Raw genomic sequence first — 23,788 nt, forward strand, 5'->3', positions numbered from 1 at the left:
GTAAAAGGAGAAAAAAAAAGGTAGAAGTGCTTACAATAGTGACAGTAATACCATATAATCCTGGAGCCCCTGACATTTTACAAAGCACTTACTTATGCAGTAGCTCACAAGGAAACACACATTAGTATCTCCCATGCTCTCAGCCTCATTTAAAAATTATTTAATCTGATTTGCAAAAACAGCTGACCAGTGTGCTGCAAAGCATAAATGTTGACTCTGGCCGTAGCCTCCATGTAGCAGAAAGCTGCAAAGGCCTCAATAGCTTATGCATCCCACAATGTTCAACTTGCTGTCTGTAAGATACTGGGAAAGAATAAAATGAAGGCAATCATATTTATGAAACATCTATAATATAGATCATTATAGTGTATACAATCGTTACAACTCATTGAATCTTCACAACAACCTAAGTGGAAGGTTTATTTCCCATATTTCAGACATAACTTTCTCATAAAGGTTTAATATCAGTGCCCAAGATCACACAGCTACTAACTTCAAACAAGGATTTATATGAAAGTCTAGCTGAACCCAAGCTCAAGTTCATGCTAAAGTTCTATGCCACCTCACTGAAATTTGACAGCCACTGGGTTTGGGATGTTGGTTATTGTTTTAACTTGACTGCTAAGCCTCAAGCCCACTGAAGAACTCTGCTAGATAAATGGTACCAAGAACCTAATGCAGTGAGGGAAAGTATTTTACTACAAACAACTAGCCTATAGATGGCGACAGCTTTCAACCCTTTTGGACCCAGACTGGCACTCATCATGAAAGCTTTAATCCAAAAATGTCACTGTATGTCAAATGCGCCCTGAAATAGCCAGACCTCCCAAGTCTATCAGGTAGTGACTGAGACAGCTATTGAGCAATGATAATTCTTCCACACCTACAGTACAATAGAGAACAAACACTTCTGAAGGATGGTCATTGTTCCATACAATAAATATTGGCAGTGAATAAGCTCATGACCCTTTTTTTCTTCCTTGTTCTTCCTCATTTCTCTTTCACCAACACACTTCTTTGCTCGCCTAACTTGATGAATTATAGCCCCGAGAGCACGTAAGAGTGAAGTCAGCATAATATACATTGCTAAAAAGTTCCGAATCAGTCAAATGGAACTTGACTGCCTCTTCAAAGGAAGTAGCATAAAAAGGAAAGAGCAATGAATTTACTGTGTTTGCCTAACTCCATTAAATTGGAATGCTTGGCCTTGAATAAGCAAAATCATAATTACATGTTAAGATATATCTGTGTTATCTTCATGTCATCTTAATGAATGCTTACTAGATGCCAGGCACAGTGTACTATATATTATTGCACTTGGGCCTCACAATAATCCTACAAGACAGGCACAGTTATTATACCCATATTGAATGAGGAAACTGAGGCACAAAATTCTACATAACTTTCCTAATGTCACAGAGCAAAAACAAATGAAAAATGATAGCATAGTGATTCATACTCCAGCAGCCTGACTCCAATGCCTACCTTTTCTTAAAGCAAGATCCCGATTGCCTAAGGACAATGGTCAGATAGGCAGGTATGCACCCCTAAATAAGAACTTTCTTCTTTAATCATTTTCATGATAACTCCCCATCCATTCAACAATCCTATATTCAGCAGTTCGTGTGATGAAAATGGACAAAAGGATTAGAGCATGCTACAAAGCAAAGGCCACTGTGAAATTCACATACATGTGAATTTCAGCAGCAGAGTCACTCACCTATTGGATCACAGACCATACTTGCACTGGAATTGCTCTGAGCTAACTTATGGTGAATCTACTTGAGGGATTAAGTTTTATTCTTCTTATTACTTGTACTCCAAGTCTGGACTGTGAGACACATAGCTGTTAAAAAAAGAAAGGTAAAGGGAAAACCATCAGCCTGTGGAACAGCTGTCACTGATTTGTTGCAGGGAAAAAAGTTCATAAACCTTTTAACTCCACAGAAGTTCTTCTCTCTCCATAGTTACCCTTCCCAAAGCCAAGGACTGAGAAGGAATGATGACAGGAAAACAGGTTCCTTGTTGTCTCGAGTGGCTTATTGACATCTTTGAGATTTTTCAGACTAAGTGACACCCATTTAGCTGGCTATGCCCTTCATAGCAATAATTTTCTTCAGGTACTTTCTCCCTGTAGAGAGGGAGTGGAGTGGGGTGGGGCAGGGAACATACCATAATATGAGTCTCTCTCTCTCTGTGTGTCTCTCTTTCTCTCTCTCTCTCCCCATTTTCACTTTCAGTACATGTTAGCATAAGAGTGAGCCTATTCGCACAGCTAATTGAAGGTGACTATGTGGTGCAACTAAAAGGCAATGTGGAGAGAATGGCTCATGACAAGGGAGCTAGCAGAGCCCCACCCTGGGCAACTCTCTCCTTTGTTAGAAACATCTGCCAAGATGGCATGTGATCATCTGAAGACAGCACAGTCCTAGGAGTCAGAAAGTCAGGATCCAAGTGCTACCCATCCTGCAGTTTTAGGCAAGTTCCTTTCCCTGCTGAGACTCCAATTGCCTCACTGTTACAGGACGTAAAATCTCATTAGATTGGCAGGAGGAACTAATGAAATCACACACAGGCAGATACATTCTGTAAACTCCAGAGGCCTGTGCCAAATGCTGGTTGTGAGTTTATTTTTCAAAGGTTTGAACTTGCCTCTCACTCTAACCGGGAGCTTGTCCTTGATCCTTGAACCTCTTCCCAGGCCTGGGAGAGGTAAAAACCTGATATTGCCTTGGGTGTGACCCCAGTCAGTCTTGCTAATAAACATTCCTTCCTGTTTCTCCACAGTGACAAAGGAGGAGGGCAGCAAGGTCCGAGGAGAGCGGCAGGGGCCACAGCAAGTGCGGACCTCAGCAGGGGATAGCAAGAGTTTGCTCAAGCTGAGTCAGCCCCCTGTTTTTTCCTATTTAAATGATTCACTTGCTAAGGCAAACCAGTCCGAGATGTATGAATCCTCCTCTCCTCTCCCATGAGCTTCCAAATGAGTTGCTGCTTTTTGTTTTTGTTTTTCCTATTTTCCTTCTCTTTCCTTGGAAACATGATTTCAGGGTTTTCAATTTCAGGTTAAGACTCCCCCCCACCACCCTTCATTTAAGTGCCCTGGGAGGAGGGGTTGTCATATCAAAGAAACACTATGCTGATATTCTTTACTTTGAATCTATTTAAATGGCCATGTTAAATAGTTGTTTATATTCCTTAAGCTTCCTTATTGATTTTGCACACAAGTAGGTTAAATTAAAAATAAACAAAATTTCATAGCATATAATAAACTGAGAAGTCTGAGCTCTTTAGAAATTAAGCTCTAAATATGTGAATTTCCTATATCTTAAATATAGTAAACACCCAAGACTTTTTCAAGTCTTTTGAATGGGAATTTCTTCTGCATGCATAAGATGCATAACATTTTTCTTCATAATAAAATAACAGCTTTTTGTTCATTATTAGAATTCATTCCCCTTACATTCTTTCAACACTCCCAGCTTCCATTTGATCTTCCTCCCATATTTATGTGAGGTCAAGTTTACTTGAGGCCTTTCTTCCATGTTCTGCTTAATCTTCATGTACATCTGTAGTCATAATATTCCTTTTAGCCAAGTTATTCAGGAAGAATGGTTTTACTATTTGGTTACATCTGGACAGTTATGACATTCCCCAGTTTAAAACTCCCCAGTAACATCTCACTGTCATTAGAATGTTAACCAAATGTCTTTCCATGACCTATAGGACCTTTTATGGCCTCAGCACTGCCTATTTCTCCAATCAGCCTCCCTTTCATCCCCTGTGGTCCCACATTGGCTTTGTCTCTGTCCCTCCAATGGGCCAAGTTGTCTCAAGTTCTCTGTATTTGCCATTGCTGCTTCCCTCATTTTCATCTCACTGTTTCCTCCTCCTCATTTAGGACTTGGGTCAAATGTCACCTCCTCAGAGAGGCTATCCCTGTCTTCCACATCAAGCCGGCTATATTTTCCTTCCTGCTCGATTTTCATCCCAGTAGTTATAGCACTATCTGAATACTTTTATTTGTTTTCTTATTTACTAGTTTGTATGTACATTCATACTCTGTCAGGTCTGTTGTGCATTGTGAGGGAAAGGCTTTATCTGTTAATTAATGTATCACAGTTTCCAGAACAGTTGTGGCACATAAGACCATTCAGTAAATACTAGTTGAAGAAATAAACCCTGGCTCATCTCCATACCTACTCAAACTTATATCCGTTTGATATACACCGTTTGAGTATATCAAACAGATATACATATCATGGGGAGTACAGACTACCTCATGTCTCATCACACATTGCATAATCTAGTCCAAATTATCAATTATAAAAGTATCCTCAGATGTTTGTCAAAACAGTAAGAAGTTGATCATGTCCAATGTCATTTGATCCAATTTTGGAAAGAGATAAAGAAGCTAAGAGAATGTTGAGCACACACTCTAATTTATTGGGCAGCTCTTTTCATACTTTTTCAACAAGACATAACTAATAGCTGAAAATAGTAAATAATCATGCTTAGCCGAAGGGATCTGAACAGGAGTAAAAAGTGGTCCCAAGGGCTAAGTATCTTTGAGTTCTCATGATTCACTTATAAAATTCAGATGAATATGAATTTTTCATCCTAATTCATTACATATGTCAGTTTTATTTAATATAAAAGAAAATTTCCCCAAATTGTTACAGATAAAATATGTCCTCCAGCACAATATGCCCTGTTTACCCTAGAAAACCACCAATAATCCCCAAGTCCATGTGATCCAAGCTGATAATCATGTAGAAATGATTCTGGAAGAACCTTAATGGGAGCACAGGTCCCACCCACCCCTTGCTGCCCCATGTACTTGTTCCCATCTTCACCCAAGAGAGGAAACACTCTGGAACTAGGGCAGCATAAGTGAAGCAGAGTGAAAAGGAATGTGAAGTTTTGAGAAGAAAGAAAAGGCTAAAGTGTCTATCTTTCCACATTGCTTTTTTCAGGTTTCTCTTCGGAATCACCTCCCTGTTGTCTTTCCTTCCATGTACTTGGTGATGTAAAAGGTTTAAGTCTCCCTTGCTTCTGAGAGGGGAGACCCTCGAGTGATCACATATTGCAGTTTTCTCAGAACCATCCTAGTTTATGCATGCGTCCTGGCATAAGTGTTAGTACCCTGTTTTCATTTGTACAAAATATGCTCACTAAGGGACACCTTCCCCACTCTTCCCTCCTTGAAAGTATAAGATGAACCAAACTAAAGAGGTCATGCACAACATAATGTAAATCTTCTTCAGCCTAACTTTAAGCCACCAAGGAAGAGGAGTCCTTGTGACTCAGACACAAAAGCATTTGGAGTCCAAACATTGGTACATACTAATGAAGTTTCCTTTGTCTGACATATCTCTACAGTTGGGAATCTATAATTACCATTTGGTGCTTATTGAAGATGGGGGGTTCAGGATTCAGGCCATCTTGCAAATATTACAATAACATTTCTAAAGAAAAGACAGAAGGGGCAACCAGGATAGTAAGGGAGAATTTGGTTAACTGAAAATCATCAGGCCATGAGTTAAAGTATTTTAAAATAAAGTATGATAAATGAAAGTATTTAGTCAGTAATGCAGCATAAATTTGAATGATTAGCTCTTTCAATGACATGGCTCTTGAAAGCAGGAAAGAAAAAACCATTATCTCATGAATTCACACACAGAAAATTGTTTGCTCTGATAGTAATTATGACAGCTATTGCAAGGATAATGATAGACTGATGGTCTTAGCCGCTGCCTCTGAAATTCATCACCAAGTTTGTACTGAGTCCACGTTTTCTATGGCTGCTCCCAGCCAATTACTAAGCACAGCAGATGTACTAAAGCAAGTCCGTTCCTGAAAGATGCAGTACTCTTCTGGTGGGCAGCTTTGCCTTAAATACTCCCAATCAGCTTTGTCAAAACGTTCTTAGAATTGAAATCTTAAGGTTTTTCTTCTTTGCCTTCCTCTCCTTTCTCCTTCATGGGGATGAGTCTTACATAGTAGCCAGACAGTCTGCCCAGGCTCCTCTAGGTACCTCTCCATTTTCTCCCACAAGGTTTACCTCGGCGAATCTCTTGCACATCTAATTTCATCTTAACATCTTTCTCTCAGAGGACCTGAACTAACACAGTGATTCAAGTAGAGATATATTTAAGGGACAGGAAGAATCAGGACTTTTAATGTATTTAGGATGATTTGATCCAAGACCAAGAGGGAAAGTCACAGGTGACTGTAAGAGAAGTTTGACCAGGTATAAGAGGGAACTTTCTGAGAACAACTAGGTCATGACAGAAGTGGCTGTGACAGTGGGAGAGGAGGTTGGAGTAATCAAGGTCTGAAGTTGTTCATTTGCATACCTCATGCTACATAAGTTCCAAAGGCCAATTAGAGAATCTGAAAAGGTTCCATTGTTTTTGGTACCATGTATAGTTCAGTTGATATATGTGGTTGGATCCTTTTAAAAGGACTCGATGTATTTTCATTTGGACTCTATAGAGTCTTTTTAAGAGAATTTTATAAATTTTTATTTGGCCTTAGGGGCATGTGGCTTGCAATTTTTACATTTGTGATTACAAGGTCTTGCATAATTAGAAAAAGTAAAATAGAAAGTTGACAATTTGTATCAGATATTGAAATTTTCAGCCAATAGGAACACATTTATTATAAAAGCAATAACTTACATTTTTATATTCCTTCACCATCTTCAAGTGTGTAGAGCTTCGTATCCCCAATGAGATACAGTAATGTTTGTATAACTGGAGTTACACATTGTTTGACATGCTATTACATTTGATCTTACGTCTATGTTAAGATCCTGTGAGGCAAGCAGGGCAAAGAGCATTAAAACTCACTTTTGCAAATAGTGAGACTGAGGCTTGGGAGATTTAGCAAATATATACTAGAGTCCAAGCAAGAAACCAGGCTGCAGCAGGCAGAATTTCTAGGAATGACCCCGAAGATTTTATACCCTAGTCTCTGCAATGTGCGAAGGTGATTGGCTATGTTATATAGCACAGTTGACCTTTAAGTAAAAGATTATCCAGACGGATGTAATCTAATCCCATAAACTCTTAAAAGCCTCTTCTGCTGGTGGCAGAAGAGAAAAGAAGTTACAGAGCTGTGACAGAAAGGGAAGTCAGAGATTTTCAAAGAATGAGAAGGATTTGACAGGCCATTGCTGGCCTGAAGATGGAGGGGATCATATGGATGGCTTGATAAGGAAATAAATTATGCCAGCAGCCTGAGAGTTTAAAAGGGACACAGGCTCCAGCTTGGGAGAACTGCAGCTCCCATTGATATTTGATTTTGACCTGTGAGATTCTAAGCAGAGAACCCAGCAGAGCCACGCAGTGCCTGGAGGTCTGACACACAGGAACTGCGAGATAATACATGGGCATTATTTCAAACCTCTAAGTTTGTGGTGACTTGTTATAATGCAATAGAAAACTAATACGTCAGTTTTCTCACTTCATCACTATTTTTATCACATCACCCCTCCTCTTAACCAAACAGCAAGCCGTAAACTGAAGCACAGTACCAACCTTCTAGTTTTGCCGATGTGACTTTGTCTAGAATTTTAGCTTTCTTAGCACAATTTATTTTAGGCCTTACCTCATTTTCTTTTGTTCTGAACTTGTGGACTTTTATTCATTTTTTTAAGAAGACAGGGCTCTCATTTTCTCACATTGATTGCTTTTTGGAAAATATTTCAGGTAAATTATACATAGTTCAAGAAGAAATTATTATAAGATTAAATTTTGCTATAATAGTTTGGAAACACTTTAGAACTCTCTTTATAATATACCAAAAATGTCATGGGGATTATTTGAGCAATATAGTGAAAAATTATTGTTTTATCTGCCTATTCTACTACCTTCTATAAATTGCACTTCCTTTGTTTTGAGAATGGTCTTCTCCCAGTCAAACCAAGTGATTCCAAGAAAATATCCATGTTTTTATATAGTCAGCCACACATAATAGTATATTGGTCCAGAGATGGGCAACATCTCCAATCTGAGACAATCAGACTTTTCCCAGGTAATTTTTGACTTTTCAACAGAAAAACCGTAAGTTAATCTATCACCAGTGGTGGATGTTGTAGAACGTAGAACTCGGGAAGTGCTAGCAGCAATGTTTCTTGCCATGTGAGAGAAGCCAATCTACAGTGAAAGAGAAGAAAGTCAAGCCAGGGAGAAAAGCCTGAGCAAAAGTTGGAGAGAGATCCCTCGCAGAGGTTGAACCCCTTGTTTTGGTTGTTCTACAGTCCAGCTCTATGCTGTCCTTCAAAATGGTTTGATTGTTCAGTCCTTTCTGGAATTCCATTAACCAGTATGTTTCTTCTCTTACCTTGGTAGTTCAAGATGAGTTTCAGCCACTTACAACCAACAGAGATATGACTCATACAAGAGAAAAATTTTACTTTGTTTTCCTTTGAAAATACTTACTGTGGTGGGAAAAACCTCTAGCCAAGAAACTCACCCAAGTTTCTCCAGGACGCTTGTGATTTAGCTGGACTTCCATTTTTATTCCTTTCATGTCAAAATCAGAGCTTTAACACTAACTGCCATAGTTACTGGGTTGTTTTGCTCACTGCCACACCAAACACTCCTTCCAAAATTGTTTGTTCATACAAACACTTTAAAATTTTTAATGCTATCTTGATTATAGCAGCCCATAATTTGTCAGTGTCACATCATAAACATTTACTGGGCGCTTGTCTCACTTATTATCTACTTTTGAATTTCTTTAATTGGCACTGAAATTAAATGCATTTATAAGTGTTAGGTATTGCGAAAGAGATTTGGTAGGCTACAGAGAGAGAAAAAAAATCTATTTCACTGTAAAAACCTGTCTTTCTATTTCTACTCATATTCCTAAAGGAAAAATGTTACATCAAATATATATGGATAATATGAAATGTACAGTTTTCACATTTTGACATCTGATCACTTGTAAGAAAGAGATAGTAGTGCCAAGTAAGAACTCATTCTCTTGTAATTAGCTAATACTTCACAAATAGAATCATAATATATGCTTTGGGTGATTTTTTAAAAATGGAAGGCATTAGTCAGACTGAGCTTTGTTGAATCCCTGCTCTTTAGGAAGTTATTTTAAATTCTCCAGACCTTCCTTTTTAAAATAAGGATTCATAGAGTATTGTGGTTAAGGATGAAAACTATGGTAACAGACTGCTGAATTCAGACTTTGGCCTCACCACCAACTCACTCTGACATTAAACAAGTTGCTTGGTGACTCTAGGCCTCAGTTTTCTAGTACATCTTAAGAAGAACAGACAGACAGATACATACATATACATGCCAGGTAGTATAAGAATGTTCAAAGCCACATTGTTCATAACAGCAAAAAAATAAAATAAATAAATAAAATGGGAACAACGCAAATATCCAACAATGGTAGAATAAATTGTAGCAAAGTCATCCAATAGAATATTTTTCAGCAACGGCAATGAATAAACTATAGCTACACACATCAATATTGATGAATCTCAAAATAAAATGTTCATAGATTAATCAAGTCTTAGAAAATTCATACTATAGGATTACATTTACATCAAATTTAAAAACAAGTGTAACTAAGCCACGTATTACCTAGGGATACATACACAGATGGCAAAGCTAAAGAAAACAAGTTAATGTTTGGCACAAAATTTGGATAGTGATCACTTTCAAGAGCAGGAGGCAGATGAGATTGGGGAGGAAATACAGGGCATCTAAAGACAGGTAAAATGGTATTTTTTAAAAATGAGAGATGAGTATAGGGTTTTTGAATTTTAATTATTCTATAAACTCTAGATACATGGTTTACGCACTTATACACAATGATCTCAAGACACAAAAAATAATCATAGTAACTACAACATTTTGAGAAAACTAAACAATATCCTACATGTTTAGTGACAGTGTCTAGCATATACTAAGCTCTCATTAAAAGATGGGATCCATAGTGATGATGTTATGACATGCAGATATTTGTACCACTTGCAAAAAGAAAATACCAAAAAGTACTGTATCTTCATCTGTGTACACTGTTGTATTCCAAGACTTCTGGGAATGTATGTTAAATCCACAGTCCTATTAGAAATGTCAACTTAATGGTTTTCAAACTTTACTCATCCAAGTGATAGTACCAGAAGAGATACCTAGATTTTCAATCACAGCTAAGAATTCTACCTGGTTAAATAACAGGCACCCAGTGGATGTTCATACTGACAAATATGAGATGTTTAGTTGCTGATATCAGAGAATTCAGTTCAGCCTTTAAGGAAAAGTATGATCAACTAGTTACTATATCTTAGAAGAGAGAATAATAGTGGATTAAATATCTATTTCAAGCTATCCTAACTAGGGTCTATTCATAAAATAATAGAATTGTAAAATTAGTAAATCACCTTAACCATCACCTCATACAACTACTTATTTACAGCTAAAGAAGCTAACATTCAGGGAAGTCAATTGACTTCTAGGTAACAGTTGAGTTTGTTGCAGTGTTAAGGCTAGAATACAAGTTAGGATGGAAGCTGCAGAAAGGATCCTATTGTTGGTGTTTATCAGACCAAATAGAAGGAAAGATGGGAGGTCATTGGGAGAGCAAGGGAAAATGAGTGTGATTAGGCATGGAAAATCTTGCACCAGCTCCCTTCAAAGGGACCATAGCAGTTGCAATCCACTATAGGTTCCCCACAATAAAGCCTGATAAATTACTATTTGGGTAATACTTTTGAATGATCTCTTTTAAGGCCAAATTCCTGGAAAAAAGACACAGCTAATACTAAATGGCAGATGACATCTCATATGTAATTTCAGAGAACTCAGCCTCTATCACACTCTTACCTCCATCACCAGCATCAAATACATTTGATGGGCATGCAATAAAATACTTGCTCTTACTCATTCAGCTCTTGAACCATGTTTCTCCCTAGCCAGTCACCAATCTAAGGCAGAGTTTGTCATTATTCCTTCAATAAGTACACGCAGGAAACTTATTAGGGTTAAAAGCTCTGTACTAGGCACTAGGAATTTGATGAAAACTGTTTAAACAAACTCTATTTACTCTATCCAGTCAGGGGAGACAGCGATTTATTCCAAAGAAAAAATAGACCAACAAGAAGTAACTCTGTACAGACGAATCCCCTCAACCCTTATGTGGCAAGGACAATTAAACAAAAGCTCGTAAAGAAGCTTTGCTTGCTTCAGGACCTTATCAGCTTGAGCCAGCTGATAGGGAAAGTAGGTATTATGGCTGAACTCTTGAACCAGGAAAGGACCAGTCCAAAGTTTCTGTCAGGTGACATGACCTGCAAAACACTTTCATTCCTTGGCTTATCTTTATGACTGAAGAATGATCGCCTCTTATTTGCTGTAATGCTTAGAAAATGTTAAATTGCTGAAAGTGTCCCGAGAGAATTTTTCTTCTGGGGAAAAAAATAATCTCATAAATTCAAGGTTAAATAAAGGAAGAGCAGCTTAGATTATCAAACTATGTTTTCATCTTTCAGTTTTGGGGGTTTTTTTATTTTGTTTTGTTTTGTTTTTGGTTTGGTCTGATGTTCAAAGGTTTGGTAGCCTTTGTAACAAGCAAAACGGCTTTTGAACAAAAACTAAACCCTTGTTTAACCTTTATATTCTAATCTGTTGTTGCTCCGTGGTGTTTGTAGTAGTCCAAAACAAGAAAGTATGACCTCATCAGTTATTCACTCACTGCTATTTACCAATTTAGTGAGTTTCATTGGAAATGGACAATTAAATACAATCCATTTGGGAGACTTTTTAAATTGTGAAACTGCTCAAATTTGTTTCTTTGTAAATGGAAAGGATGAGTTGTACACCACGTATTTTTCTAAAGGAATAATTCAGTGTGCAAAGCCAAGTTTAAGCCTCCATGTTTGTTAAGGGGAGCTAGGTTTGAGATCCTCAAGTAGGACTGTGACCAAACCGTATGATTTTGCACTGGTGTAGCTTAACTACCTTATAACTTAAATACTGGTACAGCTGAAGGCAGAGTCGTAACCATTTATTGTCTATGGCCATACCACCCTGAACATGCCCGATCTCACCAGTAACTATTTATTGAATGACCAAGCAATGTGCATAGACAAGTGTTCAAACCGTTAGAGTAATACTCCCTTCTCGACTGATTTATTGTCAGAAATACTGAGTTAAACGGAGTACCCAGTCTACCTAAAACAATCAATACACAAAAACTGTTCAATCAAATGCCAATCTCCAGAGCCCATTCGGAGAAGAACTGACTTATTCAAAATGGAGCATCAGAATACAGTAAAGTTACTTTTCAGAGATTAATTCTATTATAAAGAAAACAAAGTAGGAGAGATAGAAGGCCCAAACAAATATATAACAAAAAATACATCTATCAGACAAAGTCACAGCAACTTCTTTTTAATCTCAGAAATTATTTCAGTTTAAGAAAACATAGTCAGAAAAACTAGGATTTGGGGTTGTATGTTGGGTTCTTCATTTTAGTTAACTTTCCCATTGACGGCTGGTTTGTTTCTTAGACCTTGACGCAACAATTCATTGAAGTTCTTTATCTGAGATGTAGAATGCCTTACCTAATACATTCCTTCTCTGTCCTTCTAAGCACATATTGTCCCTCCACAGGAAGTTCACCTAAAACTAAGTGATACAGTCAACAAGTACCTCATATGGAGATTCCCCCTGGCTGCCTGAAGGCTACATCATGACACCAATCTCTTATCCTTTTGGAAGACTACAATGACCAGTCAGTCATTCTCTACAAGACCAGAAAATTGTATTTATGGTTGCAGTGCTGGGTGGAGAAAGTCAGGACAGGAGAAAGCAGCTTTAGGTCATCCGCTCCAAGGCCCCTGATGTGGAAGGAACAATCACCTAGTACATACAAATGATCATTGCAATCCCCAGTACAAGGACTCGGGGTGTGGGAAAGGAAGCTCAGCTTGGAATTTGAAAGCTAGAATTGCAAGGTAAGAGATCTGAGAGTTTCAAGTGGGGAGGGTTTCCAGCATTTCAGAGGAGGCTGCTTTGTTTGTTTTTAGTCTAGACTGAGAGTGCAAAGGCTTAGGAAATATGCTTTAGGTTTGAAGACACCCTGGGGTTGTTTTCTTTCTCCACTTAGAGCCCTGGGTAATAACGCACATGCCAGTGCCTGCACTCAGAGTTGACTAACGGCTACCAATGTTACCTCTCTTTCTCTCCACACCCAATCAGTAATGAAGGATGATTGCCACTAGTTTCTTAGAACCACTTTCACATCACCCACACTACTGATGTCTTCAATATTTCAGATGTCTCAGTATTTCTCAACTGAATTAGAGCAACCATCTTCTAACTGATCTCCCTGCTGCCAGCATCTGATCTGCCCTCCATACTGCCTTCTAAAGAGCAAATTTGACCACAAGACTTCCCTTTTTAAAAAGTTTTAGTGGCATCTGATAGTCTTTACCATGAAATGCAGTCTATCCTAGTACAGTTTCTGATAAGACAATTACCTTGGTTCGAATCCTGTCTTTGCTACTTATCAACTTGGGAAAGTTTCTTAACCTGTTTGATCTTACATTTCCTCATTTATAAAACGAGATAACATTAGTCCTGCTTCATAGCTTTGTTGTTAAGATCCAATTAGATACTCCTTTTAAAGAGTTTAGCACTGTATTTAGTTTTCAGTAACTTTTGGTTATTATTACTATTATTATTTTACCACCTTACTATTAATAGCTAAAAAAGCTTTCCCACAAACTGGCCCCTTCTCCTTCCCCAGTTATGTACCTTACTACTGGTTCATCAATAATCACAGCTTTTATATATGAAGTGCCTACTTTGTGCCAGTCCCTTATGCCAAGGCATTTACATATATTATTTAATCTTTAACAACTCTCCAAATTAGTACTAGTACCTTCATTTTACAAATAAGAAAGCTGAGAATTAAGAGTCAAACAACTTGGGCTGGGCACGGTAGCGCATGCCTATAATCTGAGCACTTTGGGAAGCCAAGGTGGGCAGATCACCTGAGGTCAGGAGTTCCAGACCAGCCTGGTCAACATGGTGAAATCCCGTCTCTACTAAAAATACAAAAATTAAGCCGGGCACAGTGGCTCATGCCTGTAATCCCAGCACTTTGAGAGGCTGAGGCGGGCGGATCATGAGGTCAAGAGTTTGAGACCAACTTGGCCAACATGGTGAAACCCCATCTTTACTAAGAATACAAAAATTAGCCTGGCATGGTGGCGTGTGCCTGTACTCCCAGCTACTCGGGAGGCTGAGGCAGGAGAATGGCTTGAACCCAGGAGGTGGAAGTTGCAGTGAGCCGAGTTCATGCCACTGCACTCCAGCCTGGGTGACAGAGCGAGACACGGTCTCGAAAAAGAAAAAAAGTACAAAAATTATCCAGATGTGGTGGCAGGTGCCTGTAATCCCAGCTACTCGGGAGGCTAAGGCATGAGAATCGCTTGTATCCGGGAGGCAGAGGTTGCAGTGAGCCAAGATCGTGCCATTGCACTCCAGCCTGGGCGACACAGCTGGAGTCACCCAGGCTGACTCCATCTCAAAAAACAAGAGTCAAACAACTTAACCAAAGTAACCCAGTTAGTAAGTAATAAAGCCCATAGTTGAAATCAAAGCACATCATGCTCCTAATCTGTTTTTTATGACTACACTATGCTGTCTTTATCACACTTGATTTTCAAAAAATTGCCACAACAGTATTTCTGGGCCCACATGCTTTTTCAGGACATTGGCACTTCTCCATTCAGAGGTGAAATTTATGCTCCCTGCTGAACCTGGACAGGATCTTATAACCACCTCAACACAAGAGAGACTAGTGATTTCCAAGGCTTGGTCACAAAAGGCAATATAGCATCTGCCTAATTCTCTCTTTTCAGACATACACTTTCAAAGGACTAAGCTGCCCTGTCAGAAGTTCTGCTACCTGAAGCTCCCATGCTTGAGAGACCTTGTGAAAATATCATGCAAAAATAGAGATTCATGAAGAGCTCCAGCTGCCCAGCCCCCCTTCATGCAATCACGCAGTCCCAGCAGACACTGCATGGAAGAAAGGTGAGCTATCCCAGCCAAGTGCTGCACAACTTGCAAATTCATGAGCTAAATAAATGATCATGTTTATTTAAGTCACTAAATTTTAGGGTGATTTGTTATGCAGTAATAGAAAACCAGAATATGCACTGAAACCTCCAACACTAATCACTTTCATTTCCGCTGATGATATACCCTCCATGGTCTTCATATGTGAAGCTGCCTCTGCCTACAAGTCATCATGAGCCCACAATATCCCAGCCAGTATACACATACCCTCATTTAATGAGTTACTTTGCTTTCAAGAGTCAGTGTAGCTGTTGCAGTTTCAATCATCTTTCTTCAAATTGGTGAGTAGGTGGTTACGGACCCAAGCTTCTAGTCAGAATACCTAAGGCTGAGTATTTTTTTGTTCACTCCTTCCAGGCTGTGAGACTTAACCTCTATAGACCCCTATTTCCTCCTAAAGAGAGTAATTATAAAACTTCTATCTTAGATGTACTGTGGAGATTAATTTATAGCTCCTAGCAAAGTCCCTGGTATTTAATATTCAGTGGTATTCAATATATGTTGCTCTTATTAGAGCACTATTATATTGCATCACAAGTGTCTATTTATTCTTCCATTTTCTCCTCTAAACTGTCAGTCATTTGAGAACAATAACAGTGGTTCTTCAATGCCTGGCACCTAGGATATGCAAAACACAATTTTTATTAAATAAGTAAATGAACAAAAAACAAACAAATGGTAAATGGATGAATAAATGAATGAGTGAATGAATGAATGAATGAAAGAGTAGGTAAATATAATCTGGCTTCCCTTTAACTTCTTATACTCAGAATGTTGGAGAGGTACGGTGGTAGAGATTTCCGGTCCTGTGGGAAGTAGTCTTAGTGGCTGGCTGCATGCTTTTCTTCATGTCAGGTCCAATTTTTCTCTTTTCCTAGTGGTCCTACAGTACCACAAACATTATTTCTGAGTCTCCCTCATCCCCAAAACCATGTAGAGAGCATCCTCACTTGGGCAAGTGAAATGTTTTGATCCTGACAATCCAAACCAGATGGCAGGATTGTAAGAAAAGTCACTTCCATAATCTCACATGGCCTCTAGCTACAGGTTTCCTTTCTGCTTCTAACCATTTTATAGCACGCCATCTAGGTGCCTGACCTTGCCAAGTAAAATCCAGTTAATCTTTACAATGTCATTCCTCTTTATGGCCTCCATGATATGGCAATGCCATATGGTGGCAATGCTATGGAAGGGACTCTGCTCTTACCTGATAAGCAAGTTTGCATTGCACTAAGCAAATAATTTGCCTTCTGCCTCATGTATATTTCCCTACTAATATCTGCTTAATGAAAAAATTGAGAGAAATTATTAAAGAGTAGCACAATATTGACTAATAAGAAAGATGAGAAGATTCTACATTTTATTTTTATTTCACAATAGAATTTATGTATATGTATATTTATAGATAAAATTCTGATAAGAAAAGCTCACAAGCTACAGATATGCTGGCTGAGTTGCAATAACCATCACTGGAACGCAGTGCTATTCCAGTACATCAGTGTTATGTCAGGACATTTTTATTTCAATAGCCAGAAAACCCCAATGTGCCTGTTAGTGTTTGGTATGTCCCCTTGCCTCAGCATTTAAAAAGCCTAAAATATTTTTTAAAGGAGTACAATACAGGGGGTTGGCTGTCTACTCACATAAATTGTTTTAAAAGCAAATGTGGAGTTTATCTTATTGCTGTTATTATTATAGGCTCTATGCTTTTTATAACTTTAATCTTATAAATTTAATTATTTCTACATTCTTTCTCAGGAGGAGTTGTTTGAAGTCTATAGAATGCTGAGGTTTAGAAAGATTTCTGAGGTGTGGCATCACATCTTCTGATTGGGCAGCATTCTCGAACGATGTGGGCCTTTGCTGCTGACTCACCAGAGGGCAGCAACTTCGAAGCTTGATGTCAGCATGCAGGAATGCCAGGCACTTCTCTCTGGCAACCCCCAGCTGTAGCCCAGAGTTAAGCAAAGCTTTTTGGGTTAGCCTCTGACCAACCCCCTGGCTGGACTTCTCAATGCCCTGGTAGCCAAGCTCCAGAAAAGAAAATCCAGATCTTAGCAGGGCAACACTAAACTCTTCCAGCTATATATCAGTGGTGATAATGACATAATTGCCCAGTCATAGTTGGGATATGTGGGAAAGTGGGTATGGTTTTCTGGGCACCCCTCCCCTCTCTTCACGCACCACACACACACACACACACACACACACACACACACACACATCTGTTATAGAATGAAAACCCCAGAATGCAGAAAGTAACCTGTGAATAGTCACTAGTAAGATTTCTAGTTTTCTGGATAGATTGTGTTTGTTTGTACTCCTGGTTATTTGACCTTCCTCAATTTTCCCACATTTCTGACTGGCCCAACTGAAGCCTCAGATGAGAGCAAGGACCATCTCTGAGGTCCATTCCACCTTAATAGTCTATAATCTCACGAATTTAGCTAAATGGGCACTTTCTGAGAGGACTGGCTTTCTAATGCTGATAAAGCAGGGCAGAGTTGCTGGCCACACCCTTGCTAGGCCCAGATCTATGAGCACCTATTTTTGTATGCTATCTAGTTTCACATCTCTCCTGCTCTCTGCACCATGCCCTCACTTAGCAGAAAAGAAAATCTTAACTCTAAAGTAATTAGAATGTTCATATTTGCAAAATCTTTTAGATTGTTTTTGGGTTTTAGGTGAGTGTCTTATAAGAAACAGCCTAAAGGAGAGACTAAGGGAGCAGAGTAGAAGGCCATACGAAAATAGAGGCAGAAATTGGAGTGATACAGCCACAAGCCACAAAACACCTGAAGCCACCAGAAGGTGGAAGAGGCAAGGAACAGATTCTCCCCAAGAGCCTCTGCTGAGAGCATGGCCCTACCAGCAGAGGCTCTTGGACAGACTAAAATCAGAAGTCTTGATTTTAGACTTTCTGCCTCCAAACTGTAAATACATTTCTGTTGTTATAAAGCCATCAAGTTTGTGATAGTTATGGCAACCATAGAAAACTTACACAATCCCTTACACAGAATCATGTAGGTAATGTAATGAGCAAGCCATCTAGCAGGGAAATTCTGGTTTTAGTATCCTAGATAATTTTTCAGTACTAAAACTGATCGTTTCAAAGCCGGGGAAAAAAACAGAAAGTGAGAGTGGCCTATAGTAAAAACAAGAGCAAATGTGCAATTCAAAGGAATGCCTATCATTCAGATGCATCTCAGTTACCATGAGCCCAATATGGCCAAATCTTCCCATTTTTATCAAATTTTTATCTTAAATTCCCTGCATTTTAAGTGTTGGTTTAAAAACCAAACAGGCAAACAGCACTCTGTGGGCACAACAAAATGTGTCTGAGAGGTGAGTTATGACCATATGCAGTTGGTTGCAGTCTCTGGAGCTAACGGATCCTTCCAACAGTATTTAAGGTATGTGCCATAGACAGTTCATGACCGAACCAAGAACATGGCCATGTTGTCCTCCTTCAAAACCCAGTCTGCTAGCCCAAGCCACTTACATGCAAGCTCTCCCCATCCTTGGTATAGTCAGAGATAAATATTTTGTTGAAGCCTGAGATAGTGTATCAGCCTCTTGCTTCTAGGCCTCTCTTCTTAGTTTTTCTATGGTAGTTTGATTTGCACTCTTGTACATGTAGAATCTAGAAGCCGTGTGTGTGTGTGTGTGTGTGTGTGTGTGTGTGTGTGTGTGTGTGTGTGTGTGTATGTGTGTTGAAGAGGGTTAGGGTTGCAATGAAACGTGTGATTATTTTAGAAGGAAAAATAAAAGAAAACAAATTATTCACCAGAGAAAGCTGAAAATCAAAAACCATTTTTCTGTTCTTATTTTGCCACAAAGCATTAATAGATATTTTACTAAAGAGAATGATATTTAGGTCAGGTAACAAGATATAAAACTGAGACATTACTTAAAATTGACATAACATCCATAATTTAATTTATTAAAAGTTGTTACTTCTGTGGCCATTAATCACATTTCTAGAGCTACCTATCTTTCAGTTTCAGACTGAGTATCTTATAAAAGCATTATAAAGTAAAACAATTCAACTAGATTGACTTTTTCAGTCTGCTTATGGTGGTTAAGAAGATTGTTATGAGCATTGAAAGTAATACACAGATTTATAACTCTTGGTTGAGTCTGCAGTGAGGAGGGAAAGTTGTAATTAATATTTATAATTGATACTTGTGTTATCATGGAAATACATACTCTGAAAGTAAGAAGCGCAGTCTGTTGAAGGGTGTCTGTGAAAGGTAGAGGAATTTTAAAGATTTTCATAAATACAGAAATAAATGCATCTCTTTACTGGTGGATCATTATCCTCAGTCAAATTAAAGTTAAAAATACAAAGAATCCTAACAAGTCAAGAATAGGAAAGTAAGCAACCCCGTTTTAAATCGGGCAAAATATCCAAATAGACATTTCATCACAGAAGACATGTGAATGGTTAATAAGCACTTGAAAGATGTCCGACATCATTGGTCATTAGGGGAATGGAAGTACTACTGAACTATCAGCAAGAACTACTGTACTACTGTACTACTTCACACCCACTAGGCTTAAGTCTGTCAAAAAGACAGGCAATAATAAGTGTAAGCAAAGATGTGGAGAAGTGGGAACCTCCATACATTGTTGGTAGAAGTGTAAACCGTTACAGCCACTTTGGAAAAGAGTTTCTTAAAAAGTCAAACGTTAATTTTCCATACAACAACCTACTTCTAGGTGTCTACCCAAGGAAATGAAAAAATACTTCCACACAAAGACTTCAACATAAATGTTTATAACAGCATTATTCATAAGAGTCAAAAAGCAAAAACGGCTGCAATGTTCTTCAACTGATGAACAGAAAAACAAAATGTGGTATATACATAAAATAGAGTATTTTGTAGACACAAATAAAAAGGAATGAAGTATCATACTGACATTTGCAACATTTATAAACCAGAAAACATTATCCTAAGGGAAAGAAGCTAGACACAGAACACCACCTTTTGTATGATTCCATTTGTATGAAATATCCAAAAATAGGCAAAGCTATTTAAAAAACATGGAAGATTATGGTTGCCTGGGGATGGAGATGGGAATGGAGATTAAATAAATGAGCATGAAGGATCTCATTAGGATGATAAAAATGTGCTATAACCATTGTAGGAATGGTTACACTACTCAATGACTCTACTAAACATCACTGAATTCATGCACTTAAAATGGGTGAAATTATAGTGTGGAAGTTATACCTCAATAAAGTTGTTTTAAGAAATTAGAGGAATAATTAAAAGAATAAAATATAGTCAATAAAATACTATCGCCTTTATCCCATAACCAATCTGTCAACAAATGTGTCAATGGTCCTTTCTAAATATCTCTTACTTTTTATCTTTTTACATATTTCAAGTGCATAATACAACTAGTTCAAACTATTAAATGTGCAAAATAGAACACAATGAAAAATTTTCCTACCACTGTTCTCCTTCAGCCACCCAATGCCCCCCACTAAAAGCCACCGGTGTTATTAGTTTCTTGTGTATCATTCTAGAGACGCTTTATGCATCCACATTAACTTTATGAATACATACATGTGCATCTATACATGCACACCTTTTTTCCACAACTTGTGGCATACTGAATATGTACTGCACATTCCTTTTTTTTTACTTAATAATTAATACCACATCAGGATCTAAATGTGGCTCAAATCTTTTCCCTCTTTACCACCCCACCACCTCGGTATTTCTTGCCTGGACTATTGTATTTCATCTAATTTGAGATGCTATCAGTTATATGACACACTATTATTTGAGGGCCCTTAGGAGACAAAATAATGCTGCCAATTAAATTATAACATGCCATTGATTGTAAGATTCATTCCAATTTCAGAAAGAAATGACAAGTTAAAAAAGTACGTATATGTGCATCTAAAAACAAGAAAATATGTAATTAGAACAGTCTCCCAAACAGTTTCTTGCTATCAAACCCAGCTCCCCGTCAATTCATTGTCTCTTATCCTGCCAAAGTAATTTTTCTAAGTTTTAGATGGAATCTTTTTATTCCTCTACTTAAAATTTTGTAGGCTCCCATTGCTACAAGATGAAGTCCAAATAACTGAATGTGGCATTCAAGTCTCTTCCCATTTCCGGCCTCCTTTCTCTCTACTACCCTATGCTCTAGACATGCTCAGCTATTGGCTATTCCTCAAAAATGGAGTGTTCTTTCAAAACTGTGCTTTTGTACATGTTGTTCCCTCTCCCTGGAATACACTTGACCCCCTTTCCTCCTGGCTAAATACCATTTGTCCTTCAAGACTCATCTCTGGGAAAACTGCCATGAACTTTCCCAGTTCAATTAAATGTCCTTTCTGTACTAACACCCTCATTGTGCTTAATTCCATCAAAAGCACTTCTTGCCTAGTATTAGGCTTCTTTATTTCCTTGACTGTCTTCACTACTCTTATTTTTCTTGCATTACAAAAGATTGCCACAGTGCCCTGAACACGGTAAGCATTCAGTAAGCATTTATTGGATGAATGTGTACTTTGGACCCTAGATGTAATCAACACATCTGCAGTAATGGAGGTGTGGTCAGCACAGTGTAGGGGAAAGTACACGGGATCTGAAGTCAGAAGATGCCAGTTCTGGGCTCTGACATTTCTAACTCTCTGATCTTAGTTTGGCCAGTTAATGTTTCTAAGACTTGGTTTCCTCATCTAAGAACATAAACCTAAAAGGGCTTGCTGAAGGGACTCAATGAGAGAAAGTGTCTGAAGTAACTGATACAGAGTTGGTGTTTCAAACAGGACATCTTTTGTTAGAGTGACTGGAACATCCTGTGCTATAGAATGCATTTGATGTACCCTGAAAGCAAACATGCTACTGACATGTGGTTACAAGTGGACTTTGTTTTTCATTTTTTATTTTATTTTATTTTTATAAAGGTGATACATATCGTGTTGTTTCAGAAAGCATGGTGATAAGAAAAAAAAAAACAATTCTTGCCCATGGCATTTCCCATAACCCCTATAAGTAATAGTTTCTTTTAGATATTTCCTGTGTTTTCTTTTTAAAATAAATGCTAACATATAAAGATATATTATAGTCCCCTCTTTTTTACTATATATAAATACATGTGATATATTTACTATAAATATATATACACATATAAAGGTATACACACACATATATAAATACACACATATATAATATAAATACACACATATATAAATACACACACACACACACACACACACAGAGAGAGAGAGAGAGAGAGAAAGATATTCCATCTACATTATCAACATTCTGTTCTGAGTGCTGGTGTTTTTTCACTAAATATTTAAATGGACTTTATGAGCCTCTAAATTTGCCCAGAATGATTCTAATCAAGGAGACAAGTATGTGGAAGGAGGGATTTTATTTATTGCTTCACATCACAACTCTGAACTATCAGCAAGACGTAAAAGCTTTGACTCATAGCCTCAAGTCTTTCTAAAGGGAACCACAAAGAAACTGCATGACTACAACAGTGAAAAACTAAGTTTGCCTTTTATATCAGGCCAGGGTCAAAGAAATTGCAACAGGGCTGAAAGGGCTGTGAAGATGTTATCTCCTTATACTGCCTTGAGATTAGAGGAATGCAGCAGAAAGCACAAACATGCAGACTAGTAAGTCTTTAGCACTACCTGCTACCTGCTTTTTATCACATGAATGGCATGTTTTCCAGCGAGCCTTCACCTTTAAAGAACAATATTATTCTTAGAATTGTAAACAAGTTCCCTTTTAGGGTTGTGGCTCAGGTACAGAATAGGATTTGCACTTTTTAAAGCTATGTCTGTATGGAAAGCAAAAGCTAGTGGTATAAGGAGGTGATGTGGGCTTTGTAAGTAGTTATTATTCTTTCAACTTTGTTAATCACAGCAAATGATAAAGTTATAAGCACAAACGTTTGGCAAAATGTAGGCATTAGAATAACAGACCTTCATTTCATTGACAAGTTTAATTATGGCCCAAGTTGCTCTTATCCTCTTTCCCTTTTTCTGATATTTTTACTCACCTAAGTCACGGGTCTGAGTTCTTAAACTCTCATATGAATGGCCCCAGTTTAATCACTGTGCTCCTCATTCCCAAATTCCTGCCACTTCCTCAACTGAAGTTCTCCACCTGGGTAGGGAAACAGACTAGTTAGGGGAAATCCAATGGGCTCATCAGCACAGGCAGCAAGTTCACCATCTCATGCTGTAAATTACCATCACCTTGACCCAATTTGTCACGCGCACACAGTGCAGAAAATTTATCAGAAAGATTAAGAATGGGCTGGTGAAGAGGACAAAAGAAACTCCCTGATGGCCTTTGGTATGAATGGAAGACAGGTCTGCATCTGACCACATAAGCCCAGAGAAGTGGGAGCCTGAGCTGGTTTTCTACACCATAGAGGACACAACACTGCAAATCCAGCAGGCAAAGAAAAATAAGGGCAGGGATCTCTGGGAACCAGCAAGCAAAGGCACAGAATCCAGCAAGGTGAGGCGGGTGGGGAGGGTTACGAAGGCAAGCAGATGATGCCTGAGTCTAATAGACTGATGAGTGAGCTGGAGAAGGCCAGGTGGAGGAGGAGAGAGGGAACAAAACATGCTGAGGCACTAAATCTCTGAGTCTTGATATAACATAGGGCATTTTAATAAC

General features: G+C 38.3%; 1 long non-coding RNA gene across 2 annotated transcripts in view; it reads right to left on the reverse strand.

The window, feature by feature from the left end:
- The window catches only part of LOC103783677 (uncharacterized), an 84,999-nt gene that overhangs the window by 7,386 nt on the left and 53,825 nt on the right, over positions 1 to 23,788 (reverse strand). For both annotated transcript variants that reach the window (XR_010109161.1, XR_010109160.1), the window contains 3 exons: positions 23,160 to 23,266; positions 1,721 to 1,846; positions 93 to 303 (listed from right to left, as the gene is read on the reverse strand). This is a non-coding gene — a long non-coding RNA (uncharacterized LOC103783677). The remainder of the gene's footprint in view (positions 1 to 92; positions 304 to 1,720; positions 1,847 to 23,159; positions 23,267 to 23,788) is intronic.

The sequence above is a fragment of the Pan paniscus genome, chromosome 11, assembly GCF_029289425.2.
Source record: "Pan paniscus chromosome 11, NHGRI_mPanPan1-v2.0_pri, whole genome shotgun sequence".
NCBI classification, from domain to species: Eukaryota; Metazoa; Chordata; class Mammalia; order Primates; family Hominidae; genus Pan; species Pan paniscus.